This window comes from Bacillus rossius, chromosome 2, assembly GCF_032445375.1.
Source record: "Bacillus rossius redtenbacheri isolate Brsri chromosome 2, Brsri_v3, whole genome shotgun sequence".
NCBI classification, from domain to species: domain Eukaryota; kingdom Metazoa; phylum Arthropoda; class Insecta; order Phasmatodea; family Bacillidae; genus Bacillus; species Bacillus rossius.
Window position 1 is genome coordinate 135,336,530 of NC_086331.1, and position 15,835 is coordinate 135,352,364.

Below are 15,835 nucleotides of genomic sequence, written 5' to 3' on the forward strand. Positions count from 1 at the left end.
AGAGAGCGGCACGACGAATAAGGGATAAAGAAGGGAAAGAATGTAGGGGAGGGGGAAGCCTAAGATGTACATCAAGTTCTGTCCCTGCCCGAACACGCCCGAATATTCACCTTCGGCCAACCTCGGGTTTATTTATATATATTTATATTTCTCTGTTTATTTTAATGTAGCTATACTAACCTAACTAACCGTCCATAGTGTTCTAAAGTGTTTTAATGTAGCTAACCTAACCGACCACTTTTAATATTTGAATTCATTTTTCCTGCACAAAAATAAAACAAATCCCGAGGTTGGCCGAAGGTGAAATTTCGGGCGTGTTCGGGCAGGGACAGAGCTTCTCATCAAAGTACGCTCAGTGCGCAGTGCGTGCTCCTTGCAAAGATTGAAGACTCCGATTACGAAAGGCGTGGAAAGAGAACACCGATACCTTTTTTTGACTACGAAAAATGTAGAATGAGAAAACTGATACCTTTTTACGACTACGAAGAATGTAGAATGAGAAAACTGATACCTTTTTACGAAGAACGTGGAAAGAGAAACTGATACCTTTTTACGCTGGTGATGACGGCACGGAGGATGTGTAACCTGTAACGAGAATGCTGATACCAATTTGCTTCCTGGTACCGCTACTGCTGTAGCTGATACAGAAGTATCAGCTACTTGTAACCAGTACATTACTGTATCAGTAACTGGTTGGAACAGATACCGAAAATTGCTGTAACAACCCACCTCTAGTTCTCGGTAATTTTTTTTTGTTTAATGAGCACCTGCATCTTTGACCTCAAACTGTATTGTAGACAAAACCATTGCATTTACTGCTTTTATGTTAAGTATGTTTCATAAAAATGTGGTGAAATATTTTTCACTGTGGTTTTGCACAGCTGTGCTGCTTGCTGGTTTTATCCAAGAAATAAAACTCAATACAATTTGGCTGCAGGATCCTGTTTTTAAGTGCTGGTCGAAGCTGCTTCATGGGAGCATATTAAAGAAAAATATTTCCGACATGAACATTTTTTTAATTCTGCTGGAAAATATGGAAAACTTTGAGAATTTTATAATTTAAATTCTGTAGCTATCATTAAATAATAATACTAAACTGCAGATATAAGTACTGATTAATGTAAAGGTGAGTGATAGCACCTAACAGAACAGTATTTCATTGTGTACTAGAAAACATTAATTTGAAACAATAATAAACAATAGAATGTAATGTACTCGACTAAGTTTGCAGCATGAGAAAATATAACATGCAGAAGTAACATATTTTAGGTAATAGGTTTTCTTTGTTATAGTACATCTTATACCCATGTGTCAGAAATGCTTTTAGTGGAGAATATCTCTTTTGCTTCAAACTCAGGTAAGTTTGGCAAATTATGAATTAACAAAAACTCTTGCTTATATTTAAATGTGTCAGTCAGGATTGTTTTGGAAAATTTGCTCGAGTCGCATAGTTATGCACATTCAAGTTATAGTGAGCTCCAAACCACGTGGATACCAACTCGGTGCTCATGAACTCGAATAGTGCCGGAGTGTTCAGATTGAACCCGGACCCTTGCTACGTGAGTGTGACACGTTGGCTATCAGACCTCGGAGGACCGGCTTGTTGGATAAAATATTTAGAAGTAGCTTGTACATTTGACCTACACTGTTATTGGGAATCATTGGAAGAGTTTTTCATTAATAATGATGATAATTTTTGTAAATACTTTTATTCTTAGGTACATGTTATCTCTGTGCAAAATGATTTATGTTTTAAAGTAGTATTTTTTATTTTTATTTTTTAGTTAAAGTTGAAGTGGTTATTGTACCTTTGGCACTGAATATTTTTTCTTAAGGCTAAGATCCTGAGTTTCTCGCGAGCGGGCAAAGACACGCATAGTTATCTTTGTCCTCAACAGAGCGCACTAGCAGTACGGTTGAACGATGTAGCGACGCGCGGAAAAAAGAAGGGGGGTGGGAAAGAGGACGCTGTTCTCAGAATTCTTATCGCCCAGCGGGGTGTCATGTTTACGACTGGTTCGGGGAGAGGGGGGTGGGGGAAGGGTGTACTCTTCCTCGGCGAGCATTAGATTTCCAATCCCTTTGCCTCTCTGTCCCTTTCTCATACACCCATCCAAGACTACTAGATCCTCAACAAAGCGCAAGAGAATAAATATTACTATTTTTGGTACATTTCAGTTAGAAACCCGTACGCAACCGAGTGCAACCCAAGGTAATTATAATAAATATTAATTTGGTGCACTACACATATACGATATACAAATGGTATGTTTTACTGCGGTGATTATGTGGCCAAAACTATCAGATTTGGTCTCTTTTGCAAGAACGCTCGTTCACAGCTAACCACTACATTCAAATAGGTTGGCCAGTAATATAGATTTCCTGCCCCTGTAAAAGAAATAATAATAATTTTTAACTGTGTACTACAAAGGTTTTGCGCTCCTACAAATTTTATTTCTTTACACATTTTGTCACAGGTGTATGCGTATGTGTATTACACAAACAGTTGAACGTTGACCATCTAATAGCATGACGTTATGTTGCAAAGCGGTATTATTTGCTATATTTGATATCTCATTAGGACTGTATTTTTCTGTGCAACTATATATACAGGCGAACTTTTTATACTATCCGAGAATTTTTTGTAGCTGAATATATGTCTTCAAAATATTGCAGGTAACTGCATTAATTTTAGTGTTTTAAATGTATTATATTTTTAAGTATGTATACATGAGGCTAGAGCTAGAAAAATGTTTGGTTTGCGTTTTTAGCTGACCTGCAGCTTGTTGCTTTTGATTACACTTCCTTTTTTTATATGTGATGTTTAAAAATGATGTTATTAGTAAATGTCCTGGCATTCGTACTTCTTGTAAAAAACATAATCATATTTTCGAAAAATAAGCTATCATTTAGTAATTTATTATTGCAATATAAATACTTGTTTATGCCAGTCGCGTCTGGCGAAATGAGGAGCTCCTTCATGCTATCCCTACTGGTGACGTCAAGCATCACTGGTAGTTCGTCTTTTATGTATGAACTGGAAGTCAAAGAGGCTCGAAATAAACATCAGTTGTAACTAATAATAATAATTTAATTCTGAAAGGGCCACATACTCGAAGAATCGCCTTCTCTACGCAATGAAACGTGTTGGAAGTAAAATATCTAAGGAGTAGGCTACACGTCATAGGTTGTATAAGAATATTTCAGAGGGAGCTAACCAAAGGATATTTTATCAAGCATACAGATAAAGTGATATTTTAAGAGTAGTAATTCCTCCCCCCCCCCCCCCCAACACCACCCACAAACTGACGGATTTATTGACACATTCGTGCATAAAAAACACTGCTCCAGAATCTGCACCTGAATCGTCTTAGTGGGGAAAAGGTGTACATAAATTACGATCACTGACTGAGGTTATACAGAAGGTAATCAACCAGAGTAAGTGATTAGGAGCAAGGAATACTAATGCAATAAATATGCCATTGATATAATTTAATGATAATTTTTACTCGCGTTTTAGAAGTTGATATTGCTGAATAGCAAATTAACATTTTTAAATATTGTAACAATGAAAAATTGTGAACCAATAAATATTTTTTGCTGAGTGTATAATTTGATTATGTCTTAAGACAAATGGAAACTATATATTATGAGTACAAAATATTTGTAAGTAATATAAAAAATTTATAATAAAATACTTACATTGATACAAAATACAAATATTTTTCTTAGATATACAAGTATAACTACAATTCATTTTCGGCCAACGAACATATAGTTATGCCTTGGGCCCTGATAATAAATAATACCTACATAATTACATTTTCACTTTTCACCAAAAGTACATGAGGTACAAAAGTCAACAAATCTTAAAACACAATAAAAATATACCCGGTATACATTATATTTTAATACAAACACCAATACAATACTAATTTTAACTGAACATTTTTTGGAGGTATGCATAATTATATTAAAATTTAATCATAAAGTAATGCAGTTACATGTTTACAACCTTGCGTACTTCACTTGCATTGGACGAATCCGGATATGTTCAATGTTTAGCCAGCCGAAAAGGATGTTTAGATTTTATTTTTAAACGCATGTGAAATTAGTCCATCGCTTTCACGTGAATTTACGGCATCTTACATTATTATTGGACTTTTGTTTTGTAGTAACGATCGGTAGGCTAAATATGTACATGTGTTTGTTGAAACTTCGTTTTAAACATCCATAAATTAATTTTGTCAATTTATTTATTGATACCAGTAAAATACAAAATAAATGATATTTATTTTACGACCTCTTAAATTATTTAAATGATATATAAAATATGACCAAAAAATTTTCAAATGAAGACTTATTTTCAACTGGAAGTACGCGAGAATTACACAGATTTATTTACTTGCGTATTGCATAGCATACTTCACGTCCATTTCTGACAGCCTTGCGAAGTCACTTCCAAAGTATCTACATGTATATTCTTCAGGCGAATTCGGACACGGCATTATAATCTTCCGTTATATCTAGAAGACGTGTTCTTACATTTGCTTGGAGTTTTAAATTATTGTTTTGAAATAATAAAGGCGATTTTAAAGTTTAACTCCATTACAGAAACACGCAATATATTTGGTGGTTCTCTGCAAGTGTATTTTGTGTTTTATTCTACTTCGATAATAAAGTCAATCTGAATTTATTGCCTTTTTTTCCAGATTTATATATATATATATGTCAAACTTTTCCGGAAGTCGTACCATGGTAACGACTGAAATATGAAGTCTTACTTCTAAATCTACTTATCTAGAGAACAAATTGTATTAGATTATTTTCATAAAATTAACACCTTTATACGAACAGAAGTTTGCTCTTTTATTTATTTTTTTAGTTACGTGATATATATATTTTTTTTAGTTATAAAGGAATCCAACTTGAACAGTAAAAAAGAAAGGCTTTTAATGAACAAACCAACTAAGTCATTATAGATAACTGTTCAAACCATTTAAGATTCATCCTGTTACATAAATTTTTATATTTATATACATCTAATGTATAAAAAAATATGGAAAAAAAAGGCAATAAATTCAGATTGACTTCATTATCGAAAAAAGTATATAAGTATATATATATAATTACAGAAGGTACCGGAGCTTGCAGGTTTCGCAGAAAGGAATTGTATTGTTTGTGAGAGTTCTCTGTTGGCAGTAACACCTATGCTATATGTTTGATGTTCTGTTTCCAACTCATCGTTAAAACTAAATTTTACAGACTGATTATTATCCTTTGATTTAAAATCTAAGTTATTTACAGTGTTTAAAATATTCTTTCTTGCGTTTAAGAATATTTCGTATTGTTTGTATGATGTTTGAGTTACCCGCAAAGATAATGAGATAGTTATTTTATACTGCTTCTTTCGCCATTTTTTAAATTTTAGTCTTGACAATAGGAAATGAATTATTCAGGCTGTGCTAAATAGATAGATTATGCTTTATGTCATTTTTGTGCATTTTATAGTATTCCTAGTTTAGTTAATTCATCCAACAATATATTTATACAGTCAAGGGCTTAGATGCTTTATAAAAAAACTCAAGTGATTCATAAACAGTTGCCGTGTATAGATATATTTTGTAGAAAATAAGCAGTATATGTTTTACTGCTTAGAGTTGATATAAAACCATGTATAAAATTTGAAAGTATTTTGTACTTTTCATACTTAAAATTATCGTACAATATTCAAATATTTTTCGATATAAGTAAGGACACATGTATTTAGCGAATACATCTCGTGTCAGGCTATTTCACACATAACTGTAGCTTTTTTCTTAGAGGTTTGGCGAATTGCGGGCGTGCAGCAGTACGGTAACTACGTCCTCATTGGCCCCGTCAAGTGCGGGAAAACAGCCTTCACCGACCACAGCCAATAATTACAAGAAAAATCTACATTGTTTTGTAAAATACCTTGACACGAAATGTATTCGCAAAATACAGGTGTCCCTAGATATAAGACGTAATTGCTCTCTGACGATAATTTTCTTTACTGGTATTATCACCTTTCTTATGCAGGAGAATAGTTTTTGTAGTCTTGTGATACCCATTCTGAAAGAATTCCAATAATGGAATATGTGTTTATTATAATTAATGGAGAAGTGTATATACTATTAGCAAATGGATCATTAAAAATGTGAAAAGAAATTATAAAAAATTACAAATTAGTCTACTGCACAAATCACAGATTTTAAAAAGCCAAGATTACTATAACATTCAAAATATTACAGAGCGTGCCATGTAGAAAACACGGACGCATGTTGTTGTCTAAATGAAATAAATAAAATACAAGTCTGCGGCTTTAAATACCAAAGAAATAAAATGTTTCATAAATATTCAACGCTTGTAAGGGTACAACTATTCATTACACTGATAGGACATATTTTTTCTAGTACATCATACTGATTCCTAACCAGACATATATATATATATATATATATATATATATATATATATATATATATATATATATATATATATATATATATATATAAATAATTTGTGTTACACTTCAATTAATTTGGCCATGAATTAAACCTGATAAATAAACAATGCAAACAAGCGAAACTCTACAGAGTATCGTCAAATAAAACCTGGGCCAAAAGTAAATCAATATTTTAGTGCTCAATACAATTCGAAAGAAAAATGGAAGATTTTTTGTAGTATTATAAATGATCATACAAGGATTGCTGATTTGGTTTTGTATTAATTTTGAGCGTAAAACTACCCCGAAAATATTGAATAAATTTTTCAGTTAAGCTGCATATAAACTGAACTGGTTTGCTAGCTGTCTTGCCATCGTAAACATGACAATGAGTCTGATTGGCCATGTTGGTGATAGGCACGATTTTCAAGGCTGTCTCCCGATATTATATGATATGTGTTTTATTTTTATACAAAATGAAGCACGAATATGTTTTATATTTCTTGTGTGAGATACCAGTTGCAAAGACTTTGCAGTTTGATTTTATGGGTAGTGAATCAGTGGTATAAAATAACTTCATTTATTTTTTCCCGATAACATCTTTTTGACATTAGTATAATTTAATCACTCGCCAAGCAGAGAACCTTATTTTTTGTAGTCACGAAAAAAATTGTTTGTATTCAATATCAGCTAATAACTTACTATTGCTTATGTCATCAAATACATTTACAGTACTATTCAATTTGTACAAGCATGAGAAGTAAACAATAATTTCTGCAACAACGTTCTTCCGAAAGAAGGTATACACCGATTTTAAAGGTGCGTGCATATTTCTTAATTTTATTTTTTTAGTAATTAGAAAATAAAAATCGGTACTTTTCCAAATTTCCTCATTGAGGCTGCGACCCAAATTTCAAGTTTCCAGCTCTTTTGGTAGTGGGTTGGAATTTGTATAGGCCAGTGTGTGAGCGAGTGAATTACTTTTTGCATATTCGAGCAATTCAAAATTTAGGCAATAAAGTTTAATTATAACAATTTCACGTAAGCTAGAAAGCTCAAAGGCTGGTAAAACAATAGCATTTTATTTCATATAATTCTAGATCAATTTCATCTAAGTATAACACACCCATTTAAACACATTTTATATACATAATAATTTTACTTCAACAAGGTCTTCGGTTTCTTGTAACACAAATAAAATTACCTAAAAACAATTACTGGACATACTAAAAAAAGTTTTTAGATTGTAATATTTGCCAAATAATTTAAATAAATCTAACTGAAAATGTAAGAACACAATATAAAGGTCTTTAAAATTTTATTTTGGAAAATTACCTGAATGTTTATTTGCTAAAACTCCTCATTTCATTTGTTCAAAAGTATTTACATGTATACATATGCGTGCGTGTGTGCGCGCACTTGGAACTTATGTTTCTTTGATCATTTATAGTTGCAAATAATGTAGCGGAAGTTAAATTGAAAAATATATACCTAATTCTTTCTGGCCAATATTTGTTTACAAACATAATTTTACATGACCCCAGAAGAAAAAAAAAGAATCGCCACTGCCTTGTAATTGTGTTTCTAACGCACTTATGTAACTAACGAAAATGTTTAACTGCTCAAGGTTAGTGATACAATAAATGCTTGGGTAGTGAAAAATCTATTGTTAAAAACCAAAGGTAATTTTAAACGACTTTAGTTAACCATTGTTCAACGACAGCATCGAAAGATTGGCCCTAATTTTTGTATTGTTATATACATAACTAAATCATTACGGGAGGAAGTTGCTATAGGCGGCTGGTCCTTCAGTTACTATTTTTTTTTTTAAACATCTCTATAAATTTGCAATACTAACTATTAATATTTTCATCATAACTCATTTATGTAACATTACACCCAGAGGTATAGCCCATTCTACCAGAGCTAAAGTCGAGGTACAAATATAATCAAAGAAACATAATTAAATAAATATAACTAAAGAAATATAATTAAATAAATTTATAGAAAATCATTGTCATTTTGCAAATAAATTTTTTTACAATAATTGAAATATTCTAATAAAATCTAAAACATTATTTATTTGTCTTGAATGTAGGATTCTTGGATAGAAGTATAAATAATATTTTAATAATTTAAATTTATTTTGGAAGTTATATTATTATATGAAACCATTTTGCTATTATTGTAATACACCGTGATTGCAGGATTCATTCATGTGCTAAGGTAGATTCATATCAAAATACATAATGAAGTCACTAAGATAATATGTGAAATAATGTTGTAATAAAATGTAATGTACAACGTTCACGTAGATGCCCGTAAACGAAACAGGTTAGATATTATAATCATATTTAGCACTTTATTATTTCCAAAATAAGTTTTTTTTTAAGACGCCCAACTATTATAATAAATCTCTATCTACTAAAACAATTCAGTAATTGTAGTTAGATTATTTTAAAAATAAAAAAAATATTCTATGAATAAATTTGTCACGACAAGTGAAGCATATTAATAATAATTTACATCACTGAAAAGCTGACAAATATATCTATATAAATTGTCGACAACGTGAGACGGTTTTCAATTCATTGATTACTATTGCTGATACTAGTGTTGTGTTTTGACCGTTTCGAAGCGATAATATTCCCGCCTGAACTCCTGCGATATTCGAGGCATCTAGTGCGTAAACTCGGAACTAACCGGAGCTCTAGCGGCAAACTGTTGAACTCGTTCCTTTCATCAGCGGCAAGTGACAGTTAAATCACAATATTTTGTACTCAGATTATTTAAATTCTGTACGTTGTATTAAAAAAATTAAACCGGAGAATTGTTCATTGTACCTCCTTTAAGTTGTGTGCAAAGTAACAGCTGTGTACCGTTTAAATATATACCTAATATTTAGTTTTGAAAATTTCTAAATTAAAATTAAATAAGAAAGAATTTTTTGAGAAAATTTTCATCATCATATTTACAAAATTCAAAGTTTTATTTACAATTCTACTGTTTATTAATTTTTTTATCTACTACGATATTCATGGGAGAAATATTTTTCTTGGAGGCTGCAAAACTAAGGATCTTAGCCTTAAACCTACAGGCATTATATTCAAATGTAGGTATTGAAAAAAAATACAATTTTTTGAACAATATTTTTTTTTGTGGTGCATCTGAGATATGGGACCCAAATATGAAAAGTAGATGATTATAATAAGTTGCACTTGTTCTAATATTTTCTTGATGTTAATGTTTTAATATGCATATAATTCATGACAGACAAAGCAGATATTTTCATGTATTTACATTATGGCATTGTAAAATATTTTAATAACTTGAGAGTTGTTTTTTTTTTACGAAAGATAAATGGGATGTGATATACAGGACAAGTCTTAATTTGACAAAGTTCGGCTGTGGATTCATCATGTAAAAATAAGTTTAAAATATGTCATGACATATAGTCTAAATTGCTTCCCAAGATTGTAGATGCCTTTGAAGTTGCAGCTGAACTGGTAGTTTTATGAAAATTATAAAGAAACCATTTATGATGAAATGCCAAGCATCTGTGTAATGTCTAATTGAACAAATTTCTATAAACCTTGAAAATCTTGTCACTAAAGTAAAATTATTTAATCAAAATAATTTAGGGTAACACCCTTAATGTCCATAAATTTTGGGTGACGCTAAGAAATAATTTGGTTTTTAAAGGCTGATTGTTATTTTACATGTCAAAAGGAACGAAAAAGTTTGCCTTGTTCTACCCTATACCCCACCATTTTTGGTAGAAACTAAATTAAAATTTAGAATAAAATACTTAGATTCCTTGCAGGTGTGCAACACTCACAACACTCAGTTTGAAACAGCTGCCTAAACTCGGGGGCAATGATTGTTAAGTGATGTACATGCAAATGAAGGTATTTCAAAGAAAACATTGAACTAATAATCAAACTAACACAACTGCAGATGTAACTTAAAGCATATAAACGTGAATGCTGAAGAAACCATACGTGTCACCAAGAGAAAAAAAAATATTTTTTGCAGCTTTATTTGTGAGGAAAGATTTTGTCATAAAATGTAACTTGTCAATCAAACGATGTTCTACCATAGGTTATACAGTTTGTTAAATTTAGTACTACTTAAAATCTGAAGATTGCATTTTAAATGTGGAAGTCTTTTACAACTGCCCGCACTTACATCAATAACACAACTGCTTAGTGCCTGTCAATGCTATGATATATGTTTGTATTCTGGCGGTAACATCTTGTTTCCAGCGGCTGTGTCTTGAGGCGTGGTGACTACCAGAATTGGAATGCATTCATTAAACTTTACATGCTAAATTTGGTGAACTGTGTTACCTAAAGCAAAATATACTTTAATTAACAAGTTATGTTTTATGACAAGATATTTCCTCACAAATAAAGGTGTGACTAAATTTTTCTCGTGTCTTAATGACACGTTTATGTGGTTTAAACTAAATCTGCAGTTGTTTTAGTTGTATTATTAGTTCAATGTTTTCTTCAAAACAACTTCATTTGCCTTTACATCACTTAACAGTAAGTGCCCCTGAATTTAGGCAGATTTTTCAAACTGAGTGTTGTGAGTGTTGAATGCCTTTCGGGCATCTAAGTATTTTGATCTTAATTCTGTCAGAAACTGTGGCGTATAGGGTAGTACAACCATGCTACCTTTTTTGTTACTTTTGACATGTATATTAATAATCAGTCTTTAAAAACCACATTATTCCCCTGCATCACCAACATTTATGGGAAATAAGGATTAAACATTACACACAGGAATACCAGTCTTGGGAAGCATTTCATACCGTATGTCGTATACATGTTTTGAACTTATTTTTACGTGATGGATCTTGGAATCTGCACGTGCAATGTTTTTGATTGCTGGGCATAAATTGAATGGGTGGCAGGGAATGCCAAAACAAGCAGAAACACAATTCTACAAAGTGACAGGCCCGAACAGTAGTATGCTGATAAGAATCTGGCAGGCTTCCATTGGCTGAGAGGATGTCTGATCGCAGTACAGGAGCCAGCAGAGGACAACGCTGGCACTCCGGCACGGCGGGGCTGCCCTGACTGCCATTGCAACTCGGTCACCTCTTAGCTTTCATACCCACCTTCCATTTTCAAGTGGGATCCTGGGAATGGCTGCCTGTAGACAGTTCAGAGGTCACTTCATAGACATGGGGATGCCCTGTAGTTGAGGTTACCTGCATATGTAACGTGTCGAGGCACAGCGATGTCACCGGCCCTAGGTCCTCTCTGGAGGCCGTCATGTGCACCATCCCGGATATTCTTGGTGGTATGTTCAGCACCATTCCTACCAACCAGGTGGCCAACTGGCTATAATCAGTTACTTGCAGTGCTAATGCTTCAGTATACATAGAGGATTTATCACCAGCCAAAAAAATTCTTCCACTCTTAGGGTCATGGATTGTAATTAATAATTGTAAAATCTGAAATAGTGCAAGAGTAAGGGTTACCAACTACTTTTATAGATGAAAAGTCTGTGTAAAATTTATAATCCCCAAAACATAGTTAGGGGTGGCGTAATATTGCTCTCTATTTTTGCTGATTATACATTGATATACATTGGTTACCATGTTTTTTTTAATGTTTTGTATTGCACAGATTGTTTTTAAACCCACTGAAAATATTCTACGTGTTGATTGTTTATCGAAGTTGAGGAGAATATCCATACATCACTACAACCAGCTTCAATTTCTGAGGGTGATATTCACCCTTCAAAATCATGTTTAAAACTAATACGTGTGCAAAATATCAAAAAGTATTGGAAAATAACCTACAGTTATGTGAATAGTGTTTTATTCCATGAAGTTTTTTTTTACCCTATGAACAAATGTTTTGTTATGACCCCCTTCTCTCTATCTCAATAATATGAGGTAACACCCTGCTATTGCATACAACATTTGTATCATTCAATGTTAAGAATATTTGATTCCTTCTCATTGAAAAGTAGGACCTTATAAATTAAAATGCCTGTTCAAACTGAAAGAAAATATTATATTTATAGCAGCCTTGAACAATGGATGTAGTTTCAATGTGTGATGGTAGCCACCAGAAATCAGTGCATTTATGTTGTAGTCTATTCATACCATGTACACACATTTTACCATGTATGTTTTGTGTGAATAGCATTTGTGATTGACGTATTTTAGTGATTGTAAATTATAAATAAACTAGACTGCATTCATGATAACTGATAAACGTCACTTTTTATTATGTTTCATCACCTTTCATTATTTCTGGCTGCAGTCTGTGTCACGTAACTTCTCTAAATTTTGACAGTTCTGTAAGAAAATAGTGCACAACTGTGTATCCTTCCATTAAAACTGTTTTGTCCTAGAAACATACTTTGTTCTTCTCATTGTTTTCAAACATGTTACATGAATCTGGTTTATTCATGTTACTTTTTGATGGATCAAATTTTGCTTTAGTTTTCAAAACAAATATTAAACCAAACTTTAAGTGCTCTGTAATTAAAGTAAATGCACAAAACTTGAGTGCATAGACATTCACTTAGCCTTGGCTAAGTCATCATGCGGGTCAAGTCAAGTCATCTAACAGAGGCTAACTGTAACTACTCAGCACTACAACACGCTGCTAGATAGCCTGAAGAAAAATATACTAAACAGACTTGGGATTGTTATGTTGTGTATAATGCACAGACAATTAGTCATTAGTGTATGGTAGTGCATTCATTTAATGCCAACCACATGCTATGAATTATGTTTAGATCTCTCAACATCTACTAACATTCAAGACTCAGCAATGAATATTTCACATAAATACTGTGTACTCACTCTTTCTTGTGATATTCATTACCATTGTTGATATGAAAAATATAACTTTCAGTAAAATAATAATTATTTTTAAAGCATAAATAACCAGAACTTATTTCCTTTTTGTAAATGATTAAAATCATGCCTTTAGATTTTAGGCTCAATTTTTATCACCACCACCAATTTAACAACATACAACATCATTTAAAGAATGTATACATCATCATCATCATCATCATCATCATCATCATCATCATCATCATCATCATCATCTCATAACCTGATATATTTCAAATAGGAGGATTTACAAGTTGGCATTCTGTTTCATTGACTATAGTGTATTTAAAATTAAGTGAAGTAACATGAAACAAACTTTACATAACCTGCCTGTGAACTTGAAAAAAAAAATATATATATATATAAATTAATGAGTTATATAAATTAAAATTTTTTTATAAGTATAGATAATCTTTGTGTTCAAGGTTGTATTATATTTAATTTGATCCTTTATATACTAGTCATTCACGATATATTCATTAACATATAATATTTCTCTGTAGCTTAATTTTCTTGTTTTCAGGCGAACATTATTACTGTTAATTTAACGCCTACAGTGTAGCGTAAGTATATTTCCATTGTGAAATAATTAAATTCCTTTACAACAATTTTCCTTATCATAGAGCATGTGTAACAGATAGCAAAGTTGATACATCACAACAATACACACAGAATTGCTCTAAGTCTTACCACTTTGATTTGATAATGTTTGTTATAGGCTGAAGTTTAAAAGACTAAACAATTCTTCTGACTAAAAAATATTTAATAACTGAATCATCTGTATGCTTTTAGCAAGTTTATTTTATTGTATTTAACATAAGCATTTAGAATAATGGCTTGACTGCATTATTTATTAGATTCTGATATTAATTCTGTAAATCTTGTGCATAAATTAATAATGAAAGGCAGCAACTATTAATTTATGTTTTAATATACTCTAACAAATAATTCCAGCACTGTAAAAAAAATATTTATTTCAGAGAAAAGTTTGCAAAGTTTTTTTTTTTCATTTAAGTAATGCAAAATTATGATGCATATAGATAGTAAATTAAAATTATCAGTTCTAAAAAAATTTGTTTGTATTTTAGCATTGAGCATTGAGTATTGGTGTCTTTGTGAGCCAGCTATCCAGGCATATAGTACTTAAGTTAGTGTTTTTTTTGTGTATCAGATTTTGTAATGGGATTAGCATTACTATCTGACATCATAGAAATTAACATATTAATTGAGTTGTTGTGTAACATACAATTTCTGCATGCATCTAAATATTTACTTTTATAATTGTTTTTTATTCATTTCAGCATTTCTTATGATATCTATATAGACTTCATAGGTATGGTAGCCATTTTGTGGTACATGGGCATTTCTGTAGTCTGCTAAGATTTTGGTTGTGAGCTTACCTCACACTGAAAACAGTTTGCTGTAATTAATGTAATACAAAAGTATGCCATAATTACTACATGAATACACTAAACAAAACAGTTTCAAACATGTAAATTTCATTTCATGAAAGTGTGTAACAAAACCAACATGATGATAACCATTGAAAAGAAAGACATACAACTCTTTAGTAGCCCTTAAAACTTGAAATTTCGCACAACTCCTTTGGTTGAAAACAAAATTCAAAATATCAGTTCTGTATGTAGGAAGCACACATGATTTAAATTATTTTACAGTTGCTGACCAAGTAGTTTTATATTTTCCTTAATATATGATTCTAAGGTATTATCTTTAAAAGATTTGTGCAATGGGAGTGCATGACTTGATGTAAGTTTTTGGACATACGCCATTGCTAAGAACTTTTTCTGTTGAAGAAAAACTAATAAATAAAATAAATAAATAAAAATAAAAATAAAAATACTCAAAAAAATATACAAAAAACACACAAAATTAAGCAAACAATTGCTGTTGTCAACAAGGATATGAACACCACAAAATATTCCGAAACAGGAATATGGTCAGCAAACAAAGAAAAAACAAAGAAAAATGTACTAAGAGAACGAAAAAATCCCCACAAATGATGACAACACAAAAATATTGAAACCCAAAATAATTCAGCACAACAGTTGAAGCGAGACAAAAGAAAAAAAAAAAAAAACATGACAAAACGAAAAAACAAACAAATACAATAGTTTTACCTAAACAGAAACAAGCGACGTTTCGGGAACTGCTATCTGCTCCCGTCCTCAGGCAGAGACGCACATGGCACGGAAACACAGGTGCGACTCAGCAACAGCAATTGTTTGCTTAATTTTGTGTGTTTTTTGTATATTTTTTTGAGTATTTTTATTTTTATTTTTATTTATTTATTTTATTTATTAGTTTTTCTTCAACAGAAAAAGTTCTTAGCAATGGCGTATGTCCAAAAACTTACATCAAGTCATGATTGTAAGGTAGTTTATATATTTCCAGTTTTAATTTTAATTTCTTAAGTATACAATCATTACTGACTCCGTAAGTGTAATTTTCAAGTGATAGTAAAAGTGTTATTGTTGGTAAAA

At 31.6% G+C, this 15,835-nt stretch overlaps 1 protein-coding gene across 12 annotated transcripts in view; it reads left to right on the forward strand.

Moving 5' to 3' along the window:
- Window positions 1-15,835, forward strand: part of LOC134529876 (IQ motif and SEC7 domain-containing protein 1) — a 127,343-nt gene that overhangs the window by 95,002 nt on the left and 16,506 nt on the right. For 2 of the 12 annotated variants that reach the window (XR_010074731.1, XR_010074732.1), the window contains exon 14: window positions 13,858-13,897. The exons of 9 other annotated variants lie outside the window; for them this stretch is intronic. The gene's annotated coding sequence lies outside the window, so the exon portion shown is untranslated. Of the gene's footprint in view, window positions 1-13,857; window positions 15,216-15,835 lie in introns of those variants that run through there. One more of the 12 variants, XR_010074733.1, reaches the window with a different exon arrangement.